Source organism: Orcinus orca, chromosome 12, assembly GCF_937001465.1.
Source record: "Orcinus orca chromosome 12, mOrcOrc1.1, whole genome shotgun sequence".
Taxonomy (NCBI): Eukaryota; Metazoa; Chordata; class Mammalia; order Artiodactyla; family Delphinidae; genus Orcinus; species Orcinus orca.
Window position 1 is genome coordinate 60,635,747 of NC_064570.1, and position 21,745 is coordinate 60,657,491.

Genomic DNA, 21,745 nt, shown 5'->3' on the forward strand with positions numbered 1-21,745 from the left:
TTTCATTACTGTCAGGAAGCACATTTTCAACTATACATTTCTATAGCAACATCTCTATATATAACAACACTTCACTGTTTAATTTGAGATATAGACTACACGAGGAACATGTTTCATTGGCTTATTCTGTAGGCAATTCCTAAACTTGCTTAGGAGTGATATCAACATACAGACACTGATAAAGAAACTCAACATGACAGTTTGCTGGGTGGAGGAGAAAGAATTGTGATTCAAAAATAGTAATGTTCTGATTTACTACTAAGGAATAAATCTGGTATTTAAAGTCCTCCTCAAGGATGTTCACTCATAAATGATTTCTCCAAATCACTTGGGCTACTTGGTTGTCAGCATCTCTCTAATCCTCAAAATCCACCTTCCACTCTTGAAGATCACAATGTCTTTATGAACATTTTTGTGACTTCCTAGAGGGCATATGCTTTCTTTCTGCTCTCTAGTTCTGGTTGCTGCCTTTGTTCTTTTTAAAGGTTGTTTTTCCATTTTCGTTGTGTGGTCCCTGGTTCATACCATGTTGATCTAAATGTGAAACTCAATCAATACCTTTTCTTAAATTTTGCCAAACAAACCACTCACACAAAGGCATTTGAGTACATGGATTTGGCAAAGGTTTGAAAAGATGAAGGAACATGGCAGCAATACAAACAATTACAAAATCAAAGTAAGATATTCCTGGTTTTAAAAGTCTCTTGGCTATTTCAGTAAGGAGGCACCATCCGCCTGTCACATGACTTCACCCTCTCTTTTCCTCCATCATTCTTTTCCACTTTGCCAATTTCCCTGCCTTCTTCTTGACTACTCCTTACCCCAGACCCACTTTAGCTCTCTCATCTACAGCCTCATTTCAGCTGAACCTCAGGTCCCACCTTCTCCCTAAATGGTTCCTTAAGTTCCGTTTTTAAACAAAGGCACACTCCTTATTAGGAAGAATTTTAGTAATAGCTCTTAGGACACTTACCCCATCATACTTGGATACCAGAAGAATTTCATCGAATGTCAGTGTGATCATCAGTGTTTCTGGCTTGATAGTCATAAAGTCATTGGCAGCTTGGCTCAAATTCTAGATTGTCTAATTATTACCAGTGCCATTTCTGATCTGTTTTAAATGGAAACATAACCTTCCTCATAGTATGATTTTGCAAATTAACAAGTAAGTGCTCGATACACGACAAGTTCCTTTCCATCCTTCCTCTAAACGTTTCATGGGTTTGAAATCTGACGATCAGAAAGTTATTTCCTCTGAGGCTATTCCAGCTTCTGATGGCTTCCACAGTGCTGATCACCGTCTTCCTGTGTACACTGTCATACCTGGCGGGGGCAAGCTTTCTACTTATTCTTCCCATTCCCAAACTTTGTTTTGCCACTCTTTCTTGCATTTGGCTGGGATTGAACACCTTACCTGCCTTATACTGAATTACTTATCTGTTGCTGTTTCTTTCTTAGCACTAGCATACTATCAGATTTTATAGGCATCTGCCAGCAACTGTTACTGTCAGTTATGGGGATATTAGTTATTCTAATAGGTGTGTAGTGGTTTCTTAGTGCCCAAGGGCAAGTGACTGGTATATCTTCTTCAGTGAGGTGTCTTCAGATCTTTAGCACATTTAAGAAATTGTGTTTGTTTTCTTAGTGTTGAGATTTAAACATCCTTTGTATATTTTGGATAAAAGTCCTTTATCAGATATATGTTATGCAAATATTTTCTAACAGGTTTGATTTGCTAATATGTTTGTTGTGGATTACAATGGCAAATGTACATACAACATGAGATTCTCTGTATTATCTGAGCCAAAGTAATTTTTGAAAGTGCAAATTTCTTAGAGAAGATGTTGGCTAGAGAGCCATTAGAATTGGAGAATTACAGAAAATGTGATTTCATTTTACATCACTGACTGCAAAACCTGCAGACTTGATTTCATCCTCTTTCAATCTAATGAGGTTGGTATAATTTTTGTCATTTCTCAGTTTAGGAAGCTGACCATTCACAGTTTAAAAAGGAGGTAAGTAGTACTCACTTCAGCAGCACATGTACTAAAATTGGACCAATACATAGAAGATTAGCATGGCCCCTGCGCAAGAATGACATGCAAATTCGTGAAAGTGTTCCATATTTTAGTATCGATACGAACGGGGAAGGGGGGTGGCATGAATGGGAGATTGTGATTGACATATATACATGACTGATACTATGTATGAAATAGATGACTAATGAGAACCTACTGTATAGCACAGGGAACTCTACTCAATGCTCTGTGGTGACCTAAATGGGAAGGAAATCCAAATAAGAGGGTATATATGTGTATGTGTAGCTTTGCTGTACAGCAGAAATGAACACAACATTGTAAAGCAACTATACTCTAATAAAAATTAATTAAAAAAAATAAATAAATAAAAAGGAGGTAAGTAAATTCCTTAGGATCACCCAACTAAGTGGTGAAGCTCTGTTTCACGTCCAGTTTTTTATGCCTTAAAAGTCCATGGTTTCCGACCACAAACAGACAGTCTTGCTAAGAGTAGGAGAGATGGAAAGTTGGCACCTTAAAAGCCATAAAGCAAATCACTAGTAAAGTTTCAAAAGAAAATATTTTTATTAACGATATCTGTATTAAAACCATCAGTCTAACATACATAGTCAAGATCACATATGTATGTGTGTATACAAATATCTATTTTTCAATACTCAGCATATAAAATATTGAAAAATATATATACAATATATAATTTTATATTAATTTATATTAATATGTAATATTAATATATATGCCGAGTACTGAAAATAAACTTCCTAAGCCATGTCCTAGTGAAGAAAGTTGGGGTGGGCACATGCTTATTTACTGGGAGAAACTGATAGTCTGTATAACTCAATACTATGTTTCTTTTAAAACTATGAAAAAGTGTTTTGTTTCCCTGAACCTCAAACTCATTTTCTTGGACACACTGTTCTCTTATTCAGCAGTGTCTTTTGTGAAAATTATCAATGCAACACTATTAATCATTTAGCAGCTGGTATAAGAAAGAGCTCTTAGGAGATTTGGGTTGATGTACAATTCAGAAATAATAATTTGCTCACTGTGCTGCATGAGATGCCTGACACTTCATTCAATGAACCAGAGACACAGCTTACATTTTTTTGCCCTTCTTTCTGAAATTGGAATATTTAGTGCATGTTTCTTTAATAGACCTTATCATATATAAAATTTAGTGCTATGAAACTAATATGTAGATTCTTTTGATGAAAGATTAAAGGTAAAATAAAGGATATGTTATCTTTCAATTCTCTTGAGGTGGTTCATTTTTATCAATGAATAATGCAAAACTGCAGGAAGATGTTCAACTGAGTTTTGCAAAAGGTACTGGGCATTTAAAAAATTTCCCTATAAACTAAAAAGTTTCAGAATGTGTAAGATGTTGCCTATGATGACTGTGAATTATGAATATGGAATCGGCTAATTAAATTTTAATATCATGTGGTGCTATGTTTATTGTGTGGTCAAAGCTTACAAGCTGAGACATTTAATACAACAATAAGACTCTATAATCTGGAAAAAGACGTGCTTTTTAAGAGTTAGTTAAATCACTAATGCTTGTATTTAGAAAAAAATGAGTTTACATAAGAAAAAAAAACTTGGCAAATGTGGATGGTATTCATTTAAGCAGAGGATGAACATTTGAGGTAATCAGTAATTTCATATTAATTGCCCCAAATAAATTTGTGTTTTGTTTAGCAAAGTAAAATTATTGACTCAATTCAGTTTTTAAATGTTGAATTTAAGAAAATCAGAAATTGTTCTGGTCTATGTAATGCCATGTAAACTCAGAAACTGTCCTTTTTCCAACTGAGTCCTTTTTTCCACCAAGTCTTTGCACATGTGTAAAGTGCTTTAACAAGCAAGGCAAGGTTCTGCCCTTTCAATGATTCTCCCAGCAAACAGCCAAAATCTCGAACAATTACTTTAGGTGCTCAGATAAGCTAAAAGCTGCACCTGTTGGTGCCAGTGCAAGGAGGGTTAAAGTCAGAGGGCTCAAGGATCAGTTAGTCTCAGTGGCATCACATCAGCCTGTGGCTTGTCACGACCTAAAACCACAGGGCCATTGAAGAGTATAAGTCCTTGGAAAGAAGTGGTACCAACTAGCAGCTAAAAAGCCTAGGTTCAAACTGTTTGGGCTGAAATTCTGGGCTCCATCATTCACTAGCTGGCTGACCCTGAGCAAGCTACTTAATATCTCTCTGCCTTACTCTCTTCATATCTGAATGGGAATAAAGTGGTACCTATCTCATAACATTTTGAGTTAAATGACATAGCCCACAATTAGCACCTAACTGGCATTTAAAAAATACTGTGTAGTAGCAATAGTCCTAGAAGCACCCTATAAGGCATACACCATAATATCTGTTGTTCATATTCTTTCTACATTTCCTTTGCTATGTCTCTACCTGCTTCAAAACATGGAAGATGGTGGTTTGCCTTGCATAATATAAATTCAAAAATATGTTGTGTCATTTTCCAAGTGGAAAAATACTTTCTAAAATTCCAGTTGGTCAATAAACCTTTATAACCAAATAAAACTTAAATTTTCTCATTCATGTTCCTTATCTGCTAAGCTTGAAAAATACTGGGAAAGAGAGAGCTCCAGTGTGATGGAAAAATTATGAACTCATTAGATTCCATTTGCTGTGTTGTAAGAAAATTTAAATCTCATATTTAATTGCAATTTTAACTTTTGTAAGATGAAGTATCAGAACTCAACATCAAGTCCCACTGTAAAACAAGAGGAGCTTTAAGAATTTTTATCCAATTAACAATAATTATTAACTAATTATCAATAATGTATTGCCCCTCCACCTATCAGTTATTTTAAACATTCTGAACATTCCATACTTAATTTGATTCATTCAAAGTTCCTCCTCACATCTATCTCCTACCTAGTTTTTGAGCATTATGAATTAAATTTGTTTCCATTTTCAATTGGGACATTATTTTGATTTGTGACCTCATCACTCATGAAGATTTTAAGTTCCTCACAGGTGTTTTGACTGCTATGGACATAAAAGGTCATAAAGAGGTATAATGTGGAACCTCCATCATAGCCACAGTGAGTGTTCTGAAGAGCAGATACATGCCATGGTTATGGCTTGCCCAATATAAATATTTTAGCACATATTATTTTTGATAAACATAAGTGTTCTAAAATTCTTGAACATAAACATTGAATAATGGACAGGTAATTCCAAAGAAAACATGTAAAGAATAGTCCATTTAAGAACATTAAATAATTTTTAACAATTATTAATCTTAATCTTGCCCAACTTTATCTGTAAGATCCCTACAGAGAAAAGTTTGATCACTTATCCCTCATGTGATGTTAAACACTGGTTTTATATACAATTATGCTTCCTGATTAAATCATGTTGCTTCTGTTGCTATTGTGGGCTTCACTTAAGCCTAAAATGCATAGGACATTCTGGCTCAGTTGACTTCTCTTGCATGTTCATTGTTGTAACTCAGTGCTTAGCAAAGTACTCAGCATGTAGTAAGTGCTCAATAAATATTTTGTAACAAGTAAATGGCTGAGTCAATGCCGATTAACTGGACAGAGAAGTTTGAGCATTTAAGCACTTTTGTAAAAATTGACTTTTTATTATAAATAATACGTATGCATTTTAGAAACTTAAGGGAATACAGATGAGCATATAGTAAAAATATTAAATTACATTAGAACCATTACTTATAAACAATTTTCTAAGTATTTGTCATATACTCTATATACAATGTTTTATAATAAATTATCTACTGTTTATTAAACATTTAAAGCAAAGAAATTTTATGAAGGAAAACTCGAAGAAGTGATAATCAAGAATTTGGCCAGATGGACTTTTGACTGAATGCTAGGGGAGATGCAAAAAACAAGAAGCAGAGAGAGGAGGACAGAGAGCCATTCAATAGAGAGAGTATTTAAAACAGGGATGGAGGGAAACAGGAGGCAAGCCCTGTGAATCTGTCTTAGAGCCCTGTTCTCTGGCCTGGCCCTATACAGCCTGCGCTGTATCTTAGTGAGAGAAGAGGGGCCAGCAAACACCGTGAAGATGATTTACAACAAAATCTTTGGGAGACTTGAATGGTCAAGGAAGCACCTTTGAAGATTATCCTGACAATGTATGTGTATGTGACAGGGTAGCCAGTGAACCCAATTTAATTTTAATTATTCTTTTAAAATTTGATATATAGATGTTGATATTTGCAGGGAAGGAATTTGGTAACTTTGCATAAGGAGCTTGGATTGCTCCTGAGAGGCAAAGGACAGAAACCTTAAACTCTCCTGAGATTCGAAGTTACTGAAATCTGTTAAATGGGCAGAGCACACTTGACCAAGACTTGGAAACAGGGAAGAACAAAGAAGCCCTTGATATTCACATCACTAGATGGTAGAAAAAGGATGGGACCAGTGGGCTGGTCTCTGCACACGGCCAGTGGTTCTGAAGTAGGCATGCCTCTGATAACAAACTTAGTCCTTATCTAGCCCTCTTATACCAAAGAAGGATAAAACATGAGCAAAGCTGAAGTGTTATACCTTTGCGAGCCCAAAACAGTACTTTAGCTGACCATGGTCATGCAGTGGAGGGCATCCACACAGAGAACCATTCTCCCTTGAAACTTATGAAGAATGACAGCATCCAAGACAGGCAGCTGCTGATCTGAAACCAGAGCAGGGTCTTGACCTTAGCAACGTTGCTCCAGATAGGACTGGAGGAGTGGGCCAGGCTTGGTGACGAGCCGAGGGTTGTTTGTATGGCCTGGATGTTACACGGATGCCTGCTTATCTACAGTGGCCAGTGTGTAAGCAAACTAAACTTACGGTGTTTGGTTGTAGTATCTGCAAGCTTCAACGGGTTAATGCCATTCTGTAAAGCAGGGACAAATAGGACTGACTAATTGGAAATGAAAAAGCACTCTGGGGATTCTAAGGACTCTAATGGAATTGGGGCAACCCTGTGAGAATAGCATTTAAGCATTAAAAAGTGATGGAATGGGGGCTAAATCCCACACTGGAGAGGAGTGAGAGCCCTTATGCGGGAGGGAGGAACTCTTTCCATTTCAAACAAGTAGCCTCAGCCTGTTACAGCTTTTATATGGTATGCCATGGTAAAGTCGTCAGTATGAAGTGTATTTGTTTCCTATTGCTGCTGTAACAAACTTCCACGAAGTTATCAGCTTAAAACAATACGGGTTTATTATCTTATAGTTCTGAAGGAAAGAGTTCTAAAATGGATTGTGGGGACTGCATTATCTCTGGAGACTCTAGAGAGAAATTCATTTCCTGCCTTTCCCCGCATCTAGAGGCCACACACATTCATTCCTTGGTTCATGGCCCTGCATCACTCTAACCTCTGTTTCTGTCATTGCATCTCCTTCTCTGACTCTCCTGTCCTTGTCTCCCTCCCTCTTTCACTTATAAACATCCTGGTGATAGTGTTGGGCCCATTGGATAATCCAGGATGATCTCTGCCTCTCAAGAGCCTTCATTGAATCACATCTGCAAAGTCTCTCTTGCCATATAAGGTAACAGATTCATAGGTTCCTGGTATTAGGATATTTTGGGGCCCCATCATTCTGCCTACCACAGGGAGCAATGCTAAGAGTGGGCACTGACACCTGCATCTGTGACAGGGGCTGGTCCTCTACTCAGAAGTCTAGCTCCTTTTTGTAAATACCAATTTTTATAGGTTTGAAGAGAATATATTCATGAGTCAATAATTTTGCACTAGATAAGTTGCTGTTTACCAGAATGACATTATTAGTTACATAGAGGTCACCAAAAACTATTGTACATATACCCTTGAAAATTTTTATCTGAAGCCATGTTTTAGTCAAGTAGAAGATGAATCCAAGTTTAAAATGGAGTAATAATTAAATATCAGGTTGTAAATATCAACATCAGCCATTTTAGGTAAATCGAAATTATTATCATAAATACTGTTTTTAAAATGAAGTACAAGTCAATATTTTTTTAAAAAAATGATGAAGCTTGGGCTTCCCTGGTGGCGCAGCGGTTGAGAGTCCACCTGCCAATGCAGGGGACGCGGGTTCGTGCCCCGGTCCGGGAGATCCCACATGCTGCGGAGTGGCTGGGCCCGTGAGCCACGGCCGCTAAGCCTGCACGTCTGGAGCCTGTGCTCCGCAACGCGAGAGGCCACAGCAGTGAGAGGCTCGCGTACCGCAAAAAAAAAAAAAAAAATGATGAAGCTCAGAGCAGGGGCATTTGAGCCATGGGTCAAATCTAAGCTATGCAATATAATAGTTGAAAATAATATTCTTACATGGTTAAATCATTGTTTTATGATTGATGATGGTAACTAGAGAAATGAAATATAAAAGCTCGTGTTTTAAGAACTTATGGTAAACAGTAAGACAATTAAATTCAAATTATTAACTTTGTGGAAGTTTCTTACAAATAATAGAAGAAAAACATGAAGAGTCATAAAAATGTGGAAATTCACAGAAATAGAAAAATTAAAAACTACTTCCAAAAGAGAAAACATTAACACAAAGCATGCTAGTTGTGTTAATAAATACAATTAGATAAAGCATTTTATTGAAGATGAAGACTGTCATTTTGTCTGTAATGAACAAAATTACATATGACATACACCTACAGGAATGAGAATTAATGAAAATAAATGGATGGGCAGCATTTCTCAAATGAAATAAAGTAAGCTCCAGTCAAATTTTAATTTCAGACAAATTGAGAATTAAAGACAAAATTAATTAAATGGGCTAAAACCTGTTATTTATATTTAAATAAAAATATAATATTCATGGTTCTTTTTGGTATTGCTTAATAAAATATCAAAATATATAATTCGAAGACTAAAGCTTAGAAAAAGAAATTGAAACACATATGATCTAGGATAACTACCTTTGCCTTTATCAGCCAAAGTAGAAAAATATAGAAATTTAGAATAACATATTATTATGTTATATATGTTATATTATTAACATAACATTAATAAAAATGAAGTATTGGTATACATGTAAAACTTTTTAATCCAAAAGAGAAGCAAAATATATTTTACAATTTCCATGAAATCTTTAGCACAGAAAATTAGGGCTAGACATATTAGCACATATTAGGCTACAAAGTGAATTTAGAACATCAAAAATGGCAGTAATTATTCAAGATAGATTTTTTTCTAACTAAATGGTTATAAAATTTTAAATTTATAATTAAAAATTAAGAGTAAACATAAAATTTAAAAGTAAAAAAAATCAAATTTAAAAAACACCCAAACATTTGTTAGTTGATATAATAACAAATCTCCTAGCAATAAGAGGGTCAAAGAAAATCACTATTAGACAAAGTATTGGGAATGTCTAGAGTGGTGAAAGAAACATTGTCAAATGTTTCTCTTATTACACTTACTTCAAATGAAAATTCATTTGTAACCGAACTAAAAAAATCATGCTTCAATAAGCGTATTTGCACATAGTCTCTTCAAATAGGTTCATAGACATGGAATTAAATGGTTGGGTTAAATGGTATGCATTTTTATATGCATTTAATTTGCATGACAAACATATTTTTCAGAAATGTTGAAAAGTAAAAATAACGACTATTGCCTCTATCAGAACATAATAATTAATTGAACAGCCATTAGTAAAATGTGCACAAGGGGAAACTCCACTTTTCTAATGACTCATTATCAACTCTATTCTTGAGCCTGCCTCATGCAACACAGTAAGCAACCTGGTTAATTTCATTGTAGTAAACTTGGTCAAATAATTTTAAAGTCAGAGTCAGAGTCTTTATTATCAAGTGTCCCGAGCTAGGCCACAAAATTCTGTAGGCTCCAGCTGTTCGTGTCCTCCCTGACTGGTCTGTGGTGCAGGTGTACCCCATAGCTGACTTTGACAAATGGCCCACTTGGGGACCCAGCTGGGCACCTGCCCTACTGCTTGCCATGGGGGATTCTAGAGAAGCAGTCCATGGAGTATGACTCCAAAAGTCCTACTGATGCAGGTTTTATTCTCTGCCAAGCTGCTCTTAAAGCTGGCAAAGCCAGCTCCTTTCTTCCCCTGCCCCTTCCCTCTACCTTCCAAGCTGGCTCAAGTCCTATTTCCATAAGAAAATACATGTATCCTTGTACTTGTGTGGAGATCTTTAAGCATTCTCTCCCTCTCTTAGTTGTACCTCTGTAGGAATATTGTGTTGTAGATGTGTGAGTGTGAGTGTGTGTGTGTGTGTGTGTGTGTGTGTTACATACCTACTGGTACTTGCTCATTTGACCTTATTTTTCTTTTGCACAAGTTGGCTAAGCACCAGTCCCCATGATAGCTTTAGATGAGAAGGGCTCATTATGCTTCAGACCCAAACAGCAAGGGAAATTCTTCTGGGGATGGGGATAATCAGGGTGGAGGCACAAGTCACCTTCTCTGTACACAGCTATCATCCCCACCCCCTAAAATTTGCCTCTTTTTCTTTCAGTTTTATTGATGGACTCATTTCTGTTAGTTGGGGGAAGACACAAACCAGTTCTCTGATTTTCTTCATTGTTTTAGTCTTATATCTTGCAGGATATTATAGAGTTTAGTTACCTGTAGCTTGGGACCTATCCTCCACAAATAAAGATGGGGATGGTTGTAAGGGAAGGCAAGGTGGCCCAGGACTGGTAGTTGACATCTTGATATGCCACTCCACCTAATATGTCACTCCATTAAAACTCTGGCAGTTAACAGTGTGGTACTGACAAAATACTTAATGTGCAGAAAATGGAATGGAATATGCATTGATGTATCTCTGAATTAAGTATATACTAATGGAAGAATTATAAACCATTGCTGAAGGGACACCTTTATTTAACTGATGTATGAGAAAAAGTTATTTCCAGATGGATTGAAGAATTAAATGCGAGAAAAGAATGAAGAAAAGTATGAAGACTTTGAATGTCGATATTTTTCAAATAAATAATATTTAGCTATGAAAGAGAAATATCTTTATTTTCTGAGTCTTAGGTAACTGAACCTCAGAAAATTTACCACACAGAGTACCTTTGAAATTACTCTTGCAGAAAGACCCCCAGGAAAAAGAAGAATGAATATTGGAGGAAGAGACACTATGGGGTAAGAGCTTACAAGTGTTATTATTGCCTTAATAAGTAACAATAAACAGCCCCCATGGCAATCCAGAATTAAAATTCCAGGTGACTGTAATGTGACTTGGGATGTAAGGGACGTTGGACATCAGTGGGGGCTGAGAATAGTTTAAGGAAAATACGTAAGTATTAGTAAATGTAGAAACTCATAGTTAAATGCAAATTTGGACCTTAGTTAGAAATAATCACATAGAGACGAAAATAGTATGTCTGCTGTTTTACATAAAATTCAAGACACAGTCTATTGTAAAACACACCATTTTTTTTTTTTTTTTTTTTTTTGCGGTACGTGGCCCTCTCACTGCTGTGGCCCCTCCCGCCGCGGAGCACAGGCTCCTGATGCGCAGGCCAGCGGCCATGGCTCAAGAGCCCAGCCGCTCCGCGGCACGTCGGATCCCCCCGAACCGGGGCACGATCCCGCGCCCCCTGCATCGGCAGGAGGACTCCCAACCACTGCGCCACCAGGGAAGCCCAACACACCATTTTTTAATTTACCGCTATGAAAGGAAAAATGCTGAAAAAATACTGCCAACTATGAAAAGGGGCTGCCAATCAAGACACAATGCTTTCTTGGTTAGAATTTTTATTTATATTGAAAGAGCTCTTTTAGATATATCATTCTCATAAAACTACAAAAAGAAAAACCAAAATAAAACCAGTAAACATATTCCCCAAACTTCTTCACACCAAGTTCAGCTCTTCTAAATGACTTTTTAGTCATTAATGATTGTGTTTTTCTGCACAAAATAATCCTCTGTGCTATGAAGGGTGGTGATGCGATATTTTAAAAAGAATTTATAGAAGTAAAACTACTATGTATTGCAGGTAGGACAGGCCTACTTTAGACTTCTCCTGAGGAATGTTGCTAAGTATGCCCAGTTCATCACCCACATCAACATCTTTTCCCATGTCATTTGGTTCCTAGGAGTTAACTATATTCTTTTCTCCACTATTTTCTCTAGGATTTTCTTCCAAACTGCTGGTACCCAATCTATAGGTTATGATGCTGGCACTTTTGACATTCCTGCAGGCTCAAGGAATGACAGCTATGTCACGACTACTGCCTGGCCAACAGTGATTGATCGTTAAACACTATAGACTTCAGACCCGCCTGATTTTCAAGATATTACATTACAAAATACATGTATTTTTGAAACCATGAAATATAACTTTCAACCAGCTTAAAAAAATTCAACCTTTCTAATATAAAGACAGAAAAAAAAAAGGAAAAAAACAAAAAACATGGTGATACAGAACATTAAGCATTACACAGAAGAAAATCCCATTATAAGAATAATTTCGAAAAATGTGAGTTCAACTCAAAAATCTAAAGATGGAGGCCCACAAATTGGATCTGAAGTAAGATTTAGCAGTATATTGTTATATTAGTCCAGATCCCCAAAAGAAAAAAAGAATCCTAAGTATTTAGAGGGGATTTAATACAGGGAATTGGTTATACAGATGTTGGACGAGCAAAATGCAGAAGATGATTAGCAGAAGCAAAAAAGAAGAAAGGGTGATACCCAAAGATCAGAAGTTTGCTGACACTTCTAAGCTGGAGCCCAAGAGTTTACACCTGCTGATGAACCGCTGGAGATGTTTTCACATCCTGTTCAGGATCTACCAAAGAGCTGCCCCTTTGGCAGGGTTGGAACCATGGCTTACACTGTGGCTACTACCAATGCTGTCAGGTGTTGCTGTGCTGTCACCACTATTGGTCTGTCACTGCTTCTGCTGCTCTCACCACTTAACACTCTGCCAGAAACAGGAAGCAGGATGAGAGGCAGCTCTCCCCTCCTCCACCTTACAAATTCCTATCAGGACTCCCATTAGCAGAACTTGACAAGAAGCCAGTTGGCAAGAGATCCTGGGAAATGTCATTTGCAGACTCCCAGCCCCTTCTCCACATAGCAGAATACAGAAGGAGCTTCAAGCAAACATGCAATTAACTGACACCATTATCTACAAGACATCCATTTAAAACAAAAGGATATAGAACTGCTTATTTGTTCATTCATTCAACAAACATTTATAGCATGCCTTCTAAATGTCAGCTCCTCTTCCAGGTGCAGTGATAGAGCAGGGAGGGAACAAAACAGACAAAATACCTGCTCAGCATATTTTTGACTTGTTAACTTGGGGAAGCCGGAAAATAAACAAAATAAGTAATTGAATCCTACAGTATTTTGGACGTGACAAATGCTATAGGAAAAGTTAAGCAGGAAGAGGGCTAGGGAGGCAGAGGATTGCAAGTTATTAAGACAGCGGCCCGGAAAGGCCTTGTTGAAAAGGTAACATTTGAACAAAGATATGAAGGAGGAGAAGAAAGAAGTCTGAACGAAATGTGATATATTTATTTTAATAATAAACCAAGTAAGGATTGTGAATTCACCAAGTAAGGTGAATGTGCAATAGAAATAAAGAAGTAAAAGAAAGCTTAGATCAAGAAGATACAGTAATACAGTGATATGCATAATTTGCAGAATATCAGTGAGGCCCAGAAACATAAACAGCAACAATGGTCAGAATGGGTAGAAATAGGCACATCAAAAATTGTGGTTTAAATGGACAGATCTCACAGACAAAAACCCTTATAGTAGATTTGGGCAACACAATAAGAACATATTAGCTTTATGTAAAAATGTACACCCAATAGAAAACACCCAATAAGAAATTAATTCATTCATGGGAGGCTCCATGTACAAGGCTGCAAAAGAAGCCCCAATACATTCTAAGGACTCAGCATTACATTAGACTATGTTCTTTGTTCATGATTCAGAAAGTTAGAAATCCATAAAAAAAGAACAGCCTTATGAAAATCCTTTGGATTTTGGAACCTAAAGTAAATATTGTTTTTTTGGTTTTTTTGCGGTACGCCGGCCTCTCACTGTTGTGGCCTCTCCCATTGTGGAGCACAGGCTCCGGACGCGCACGCTCAGAGGCTATGGCTCACAGGCCCAGCCGCTCCGCGGCACGTGGGATCTTCCCGGACCGGGGCACGAACCCACGTCCCCTGCATCGGCAGGTGGACTCTCAACCACGGCGCCACCAGGGAAGCCCAATATTGGTTTTATTGAAGAGAAACACACGGAAAATTATGAAATACTGAATGCAGTAAAAATACCACATATCCATATTTGTGAGATTTAACCAGGGTAGATCTCAGAAATTTATATCTTTTAAGACATTTAATGAAACACAAAGAATGCTGGAAAAAGAACATATTAGCTAACCTCAAAAATATAGAAAAATAGAAACAGTAAGCGCAAAAACTTAAAAATTGACTAAACACCTCTGAAATACAGAACAAAATCAAAAAAGTGTGAACAAAATAAAGCACGTTTAAAAATAATGAGAGGGCTTCCAGGAAGATGGCGGAAGAGTAAGACGTGGAGATCACCTTCCTCCCCACAGATACACCAGAAATACATCTACACATGGAACAACTCCTACAGAACACCTACTGAACGCTGGCAGAAGACCTCAGACCTTGCAAAAAGCAAGAAGCCCCCCACGTACCTGGGTAGGGAAAAAGAAAAAAGAATAAACAGAGACCAAAGGATAGGGACGGCACCTGCACCAGTGGGAGGGAGCCGTGAAGGAGGAAAGCTTTCCACACACTAGGAAGCCCCTTCGCGGGCGGAGACTGCGGGTGGTGGAGGGAGAAGCTTCAGGGCCTCAGAAGAGAGCGCAGCCACAGGGGTGCGGGGGGGCAAAGCGGGCAGATTCCCGCACAGAGGATCAGGGCCGACCGGCACTCACCAGCCCCGGGGCGGGCGGGGCTGCGAGCTGAGGCTTGGGCTTCGGTCGGAGCGCAGGGAGAGGACTGGGGTTGGCGGTTTGAACACAGCCTGCAGGGGGTTAGTGCGCCACGGCTAGCCGGGAGGGAGTCCGGGGAAAAGTCTGGACCTGCCGAAGAGGCAAGAGACTTTTTCTTACCTCTTTGTTTCCTGGTGCGCGAGGAGAGGGGATTAAGAGCGCTGCTTAAAGGAGCTCCAGAGACGGGCGCGAGCCGCGGCTAACAGCGCGGACCCCAGAGACGGGCATGACACTAAGGCTGCTGCTGCCGCCACCAAGAAGCCTGTGTGCGAGCACAGGTCACTCTCCACAACCCCCTTCCGGGGAGGCTGTGCAGCCCGCCACTGCCAGGGTCCTGGGATCCAGGGTCAACTCTTCCGGGAGAACGCACCGCGCGCCTCAGGCTGATACAACGTCACGCCGGCCTCTGCCGCCGCAGGCCCGCCCCGCACGCAGTGCCCCTCCCTCCCCCCGACCTGAGTGAGGCAAAGCCCCCGAATCAGCGGCTCCTTTAACCCCGTCCTGTCTGAGCGAAGAACAGACGCCCTCCAGCGACCTACTCGCAGACGCAGGGCCAAATCCAAAGGTGAGACCCTGGGAGCTATGAGAACAAAGAAGAGAAAGGGAAATCTCTCCCAGCAGCCTCAGAAGCAGGGGATTAAAGCTCCACAATCAACTTGATGTACTCTGCATCTGTGGAATACATGATAGACACAAATCACCCCAAAATGAGGAGGTGGACTTTGAGAGCAAGATTTATGATTTTTTCCCCTTTTCCTCTTTTTGTGTGTGTGTATGTGTATGCTTCTCTGTGAGATTTTGTCTGTATAGCTTTGCTTCCACCATTTGTCCTAGGGTTCTATCCGTCTGTTTTATTTTTGTTTTTTTATTTTTTTTTCTTTTTTTCTCTTAATAATTATTTTTTTATTTTAATAACTTTATTATATTTTATCTTACTTTATTTTATTTTACTTTATCTCCTTTCTTTTTTTCCTTCCTTCCCTCCTTCCTTCCTTCCTCCCTCCCTCCCTCCTTTCTTTCTTTCTTTCTCTCTTTCTACTTCTACTAATTCTTTCTCTCTACTTTTTCTCCCTTTTATTCTGAGCCATGTGGATGAAAGGCTCTTGGTGCTGCAGCCAGGAGTCAGTGCTGTGCCTCTGAGGAGGGAGAGCCAACTTCAGGACACTGGTCCACAAGAGACCTCCCAGCTCCACATAATATCAAATGGTGAAAATCTCCCAGAGATCTCCATCTCAACACCAGCACCCAGCTTCACTCAACGACCAGCAAGCTACAGTGCTGGACATCCTATGCCAAACAACTAGCAAGACAAAACACAACCCCACCCATTAGCAGAGAGGCTGCCTAAAATCATAATAAGTCCACAGACACCCCAAAACACAACACCAGACGTGGACCTGCCCACCAGAAAGACAAGATCCAGCCTCATCCACCAGAACACAGGCACTAGTCCCCTCCACCACGAAGCCTACACAACCCACTGAAACAATCTTAGCCACTGGGGACAGACGCCAAAAACAATGGGAACTACGAACCTGCAGCCTGCAAAAAGGAGACCCCAAACACAGTAAGATAAGCAAAATGAGAAGACAGAAAAACACACAGCAGATGAAGGAGCAAGATAAAAACCCACCAGACCTAACAAATGAAGAGGAAATAGGCAGTCTACTTGAGAAAGAATTTAGAATAATGATAGTAAAGATGATCCAAAATCTTGGAAATAGAATAGACAAAATGCAAGAAACATTTAACAAGGACCCAGAAGAACTAAAGATTAAGCAAACAGTGATGAACAACACAATAAATGAAATGAAAAATACTCCAGATGGGATCAATAGCAGAATAACTGAGGCAGAAGAACGGATAAGTGACCTGGAAGATAAAATAGTGGAAATAACTACTGCAGAGCAGAATAAATAAAAAAGAATGAAAAGAACTGAGGACAGTCTCAGAGACCTCTGGGACAACATCAAACGCACCGACATTCGAATTATAGGGGTTCCAGAAGAAGAAGAGAAAAAGAAAGGGACTGAGAAAATATTTGAAGAGATTATAGTTGAAAACTTCCCTAATATGGGAAAGGAAATAGTTAATCAAGTCCAGGAAGCACAGAGAGTCTCATACAGGATAAATCCAAGGAGAAATATGCCAAGACACATTAATCAAACTGTCAAAAATTAAATACAAAGAAAACATATTAAAAGCAGCAAGGGAAAAACAACAAATAACACACAAGGGAATCCCCATAAGGTTAACAGCTGAACTTTCAGCAGAAACTCTGCAAGCCAGAAGGGACTGGCAGGACATATTTAAAGTGATGAAGGAGAAAAACCTGCAACCAAGATTACTCTACCCAGCAAGGATCTCATTCAGATTTGATGGAGAAATTAAAACCTTTACAGACAAGCAAAAGCTGAGAGAGTTCAGCACCACCAAACCATCTTTACAACACCTGCTAAAGGAACTTCTCTAGGTAAGAAACAAAGGAGACGAAAAAGACCTACAATAACAAACCCAAAACAATTAAGAAAATGGGAATAGGAACATACATATCGATAATTACCTTAAATGTAAATGGACTAAATGCTCCCACCAAAAGACACAGATTAGCTGAATGGATACAAAAAAAAAACCCATATGTTTGCTGTCTACAAGAGACCCACTTCAGACCTAGAGACACATACAGACTGAAAGTAAGGGGATGGAAAAAGATATTCCATGCAAATGGCAACCAAAAGAAAGCTGCAGTAGCAATTCTTCTATCAGACAAAATAGACTTTAAAATAGAGAATATTAGAAGAGACAAAGAAGGACACTACACAATGATCAAGGGATCGATCCAAGAAGAAGATATAACTATTGTAAATATTTATGCACCCAACATAGGAGCACCTCAATACATAAGGCAAATACTAACAGCCATAAAAGGGGAAATCGACTGTAACACATTCATAATAGGGGACTTTAACACCCCACTTTCACCAATGGACAGATCATCCAAGATGAAAATAAATAAGGAAACACAAGCTTTAACTGATACATTAAACAAGATGGACTTAATTGATATTTATTGGACATTCCATCCAAAAACAACAGAATACACATTTTTCTCAAGTGCTCATGGAACATTCTCCAGGATAGATCATATCTTGGGTCACAAATCAAGCCTTGGTAAATTTAAGAAAATTGAAATTGTATCAAGTATCTTTTCCGACTACAACGCTATGAGACTAGATATCAATTACAGGAAAAGATCTGTAAAAAATACAAACACATGGAGACTAAACAATACACTAATTAATAATGAAGTGATCACTGAAGAAAGCAAAGAGGAAATCAAAACATACCTAGAAACAAATGACAATGGAGACACGACGACCCAAAATCTATGGGATGCAGCAAAAGCAGTTCTAAGAGGGAAGTTTATAGCAATACAATCCCACCTTATGAAATAGGAAATATCTCGAATAAACAACCTAACCTTGCACCTAAAGCAATTGGAGAAAGAAGAACAAAAAACCCCCAAAGTTAGCAGAAGGAAAGAAATCATAAAAATCAGATCAGAAATAAATGAAAAAGAAATGAAGGAAATGATAGCAAACATCAATAAAACTAAAAGTTGTTTCTTTGAGAAGATAAACAAAATTGATAAACCATTAGCCAGACTCATCAAGAAAAAAAGGGAGAAGACTCAAATCAATAGAATTAGAAATGAAAAAGGAGAAGTAACAACTGACACTGCAGAAATACAAAAGATCATGAGAGATTACTACAAGCAACTCTATGCCAATAAGATGGACAACCTCGAAGAAATGGACAAATTCTTAGAAATGCACAACCTGCCAAGTCTGAATCAGGAAGAAATAGAAAATATGAACAGACCAATCACAAGCACTGAAATTGAAACTGTGATTAAAAATCTTCCAACAAACAAAAGCCCAGGACCAGATGGCTTCACAGGCGAATTCTGTCAAACATTTAGAGAAGAGCTAATACCTATCCTTCTCAAAATCTTCCAAAATATAGCAGAGGGAGGAACACTCCCAAACTCATTCTACGAGGCCACCATCACCCTGATACCAAAACCAGACAAAGATGTCACAAAGAAAGAAAACTACAGGCCAATATCACTGATGAACATAGATGCAAAAGTCCTCAACAAAATACTAGCAAACAGAATCCAACAGCACATTAAATGGATCATACACCATGGTCAAGTGGGGTTTATTCCAGGAATGCAAGGATTCTTCAATATACGCAAATCAATCAACGTGATACACCATATTAACAAATTGAAGGAGAAAAACCATATGATCATCTCAATAGATGCAGAGAAAGCTTTCGACAAAATTCAACACCCATTTATGATAAAAACCCTGTAGGCATAGAGGGAAAGTAGGCATAGAGGGAAACTACCTCAACATAATAAAGGCCATATATGACAAACCCACAGCCAACATTGTTCTCAATGGTGAAAAACTGACAGCATTTCCACTAAGATCAGGAGCAAGACAAGGTTGCCCACTCTCACCACTCTTATTCAACATAGTTTTGGAAGTTTTAGCCACAGCATCAGAGAAGAAAAGGAAATAAAAGGAATCCAAATCGGAAAAGAAGAAGTAAAGCTGTCAGTGTTTGCAGATGACATGATACTATACATAGAGAATCCTAAAGATGCTACCAGAAAACTACTAGAGCTAATCAATGAATTTGGTAAAGGAGCAGGATACAAAATTAATGCACAGAAATCTCTGGCATTCCTATACACTAATGGTGAAAAATCTGAGAAATCAAGAAAACACTCCCATTTACCATTGCCACAAAAAGAATAAAATATCTAGGAATAAAGCTACCTAAGGAGACAAAAGACCTGTATGCAGAAAATTATAAGACACTGATGAAAGAAATTAAAGATGGTACAAATAGATGGAGAGATATACCATGTTCTTGGATTGGAAGAATCAACATTGTGAAAATGACTCTACTACCCAAAGCAATCTACAGATTCAATGCAATCCCTATCAAACTACCAATGGCATTTTTCACAGAACTAGAACAAAAACTTTCACAATTTGTATGGAAACACAAAAGACCCCTAATAGCCAAAGCAATCTTGAGAAAGAAAAACGGAGCTGGAGGAATGAGGCTCCCTGACTTTAGACTATACTACAAAGCTACAGTAATCAAGACAGTATGGTACTGGCACAAAAACAGAAAGATAGATCAATGGAACAGGATAGAAAGCCCAGAGATAAACCCACGCACATATGGTCACCTTATCTTTGATAAAGGAGGCAGGAATGTACAGTGGAGAAAGGACAGCCTCTTCAATAAGTGGTGCTGGGAAAACTGGACAGGTACATGTAAAAGTATGAGATTAGATCACTCCCTAACACCATACACAAAAATAAGCTCAAAATGGATTAAAGACCTAAATGTAAGGCCAGAAACTATCAAACTCTTAGAGGAAAACATAGGCAGAACACTCTATGACATAAATCACAGCACGATCCTTTCTGACCCACCTCCTAGAGAAATGGAAATAAAAACAAAAATAAACAAATGGGACCTAATGAAACTTCAAAGCTTTTGCACAGCAAAGGAAACCATAAACAAGACCAAAAGACAACCCTCAGAATGGGAGAAAATATTTGCAAATGAAGCAACTGACAAAGGATTAATCTCCAAAATTTATAAGTAGCTCATGCAGCTCAATAACAAAAAACAAAACAACCCAATCCAAAAATGGGCAGGAGACCTAAATAGACATTTCTCCACAGAAGATATACAGACTGCCAACAAACACATGAAAGAATTCTCAACATCATTAATCATTAGAGAAATGCAAATCAAAACTACAATGAGATATCATCTCACACCAGTCAGAATGGCCATCATCAAAAAATCTAGAAACAATAAATGCTGGAGAGGGTGTGGAGAAAAGGGAACACTCTTGCACTGCTGGTGGGAATGTGAATTGATACAACCACTGTGGAGAACAGTATGGAGGTTCCTTAAAAAACTACAAATAGAACTACCATATGACCCAGCAATCCCACTACTGGGCATATACCCTGGGAAAACCAAAATTCCAAAAGAGTCATGTACCAAAATGTTCATTGCAGCTCTATTTACAATAGCCCGGAGATGGAAACAACCTAAGTGTCCATCATCGGATGAATGGATAAAGAAGATGTGGCACATATACACAATGGAATATTACTCAGCCATAAAAACAAACGAAATTGAGCTATTTGTAATGAGGTGGATAGACCTAGAGTCTGTCATACCGAGTGAAGTAAGTCAGAAAGAGAAAAACAAATACCGTATGCTAACACATATACATGGAATTTAAGAAAAAAAATGTCATGAAGAACCTAGCGGTAAGACAGGAATAAAGACACAGACCTACTAGAGAATGGACTTGAGGATATGGGGAGGGGGAAGGGTAAGCTGTGACAAAGTGAGAGAGAGGCATGGACATATATACACTACCAAACGTAAGGTAGATAGCTAGTGGGAAGCATCCGCATAGCACAAGGAGATCAGCTCGGTGCTTTGTGACCGCCTGGAGGGGTGGGATAGGGAGGGTGACAGGGAGGGAGATTCAAGAGGGAAGAGATATGGGAACATATGTATATGTATAACTGATTCACTTTGATATAAAGCAGAAACTAGCACACCATTGTAAAGCAATTATACTCCAATAAAGATGTAAAAAAATATTAAAAATAATGAGAAAAAAATCTTTGGTAAGACTAA

The 21,745-nt window shown here is 38.3% G+C and overlaps 1 non-coding gene across 1 annotated transcript; it reads left to right on the forward strand.

Annotated features, from left to right (window-relative positions):
- Positions 1 to 2,022: 2,022 nt before the first annotated feature.
- On the forward strand, positions 2,023 to 2,129 carry LOC117199402 (U6 spliceosomal RNA). The gene has a single exon (XR_004480638.2). It is a non-coding gene; the product is annotated as a U6 spliceosomal RNA (small nuclear RNA).
- Positions 2,130 to 21,745: the final 19,616 nt, after the last annotated feature.